This window comes from Salvelinus sp. IW2-2015, linkage group LG1 (genome assembly GCF_002910315.2).
Source record: "Salvelinus sp. IW2-2015 linkage group LG1, ASM291031v2, whole genome shotgun sequence".
NCBI lineage: Eukaryota > Metazoa > Chordata > Actinopteri > Salmoniformes > Salmonidae > Salvelinus > Salvelinus sp. IW2-2015.
This window is the reverse complement of record NC_036838.1, coordinates 53,607,871-53,609,173: the sequence shown is the minus strand read 5'-3', so window position 1 is coordinate 53,609,173 and position 1,303 is coordinate 53,607,871.

Sequence of the window (1,303 nt, the reverse complement as noted above, 5' to 3'; positions counted from 1 at the left end):
AGGGAAGACCCTGCCTCATGGCCACACAGTATAGAGATAGAGTGAAGTTTCATAGAGAACAAAGGAATTTCTTCCACCTCACAGAACTTGAGGTCTGAACAACGTTTACGTTCCGGAGAAGGTATAAAAGATCGGTGAAGAATCCAGCTACGAACTGGTCCGTTTGTTACAGCTTGGGGAAGCTCATGGGTGACGGTGCGGCCACATTACCATAACACTGTTTATATAATAGCCTCAGATATGAGGTTTACATCTAATTGTTGTATTAGATGAATGAGTGAGTATGATACTGTTTGTAAAATTGTGTAATGTGATTTTGTACTGTTTAATGAAGGAAACTCCAATTCCCTTTTGAGTTGAACTAAATCAGAGGACCGCCCATGAACCCAGTTAGGTTCAGGGATCCTGGGACAGCCCCTTTTCTGCAATTCCGAATAAAACCCAACTTTGAGAAATTCTCAGTAGACCATGTTTTTCTCTATTACGAGTGGACAAAGTTTGCATACCATTGCTGAATCTTTTAACCATACCACGTGGTTAAACTCTTAGACTATCGATACCGACAGAATAAGAACAAGTCTTTGATATTAATTACTAGTCTGCAGCTAGGAATTCGGTATCATTGAACGCGAAGAACGACAACCGCCGAAACATCCATCCTACAACAACATGAATGAATGTCACTCTGAACTATCCCCTCTAACCACGACAGACAGAGAGTGAGAGAGAGAGAGAAAGAGAGAGAGAGAGAGAGAGAGAGAGGACAGAAACTCTCCAACAGAAACTAACTTTTCAACAACGATCAAGACGACACACTGAGCGTAAATATATATATTGATTGCAATTGTACCCGATTGAGTGAGCGTTCATGTGCAAAGGATTAGCATTTCAATTGTTATAATTATCACTCTGTAGTGACTTCTCAGCTGACTCCCCCTTTTGTCCTCCAAGCCGCCATGCCGGTTTKGCCCACTAGGGCACATTCTCCTATCATTTCTTGTAACCATATTTACTTTGTTTGTTTGCTTATGCATTTCTGTGAATTACTTAGTTATAAGACAATTGATGTATGGATGACTCATAGAGAGAGAGAGAGAGGACAGAAACTCTCCAACAGAAACTAACTTTTCAACACCGATCAAGACGACACACTGAGCGTAAATATATATATTGATTGCAATTGTACCGATTGAGTGAGCGTTCATGTGCAAAGGAATTAGCATTTCAATTGTTATAATTATACTCTGTAGTGATCTCAGCTGACTCCCCCTTTTGTCCTCCAAGCCGCCATTGCCGGTTTCCG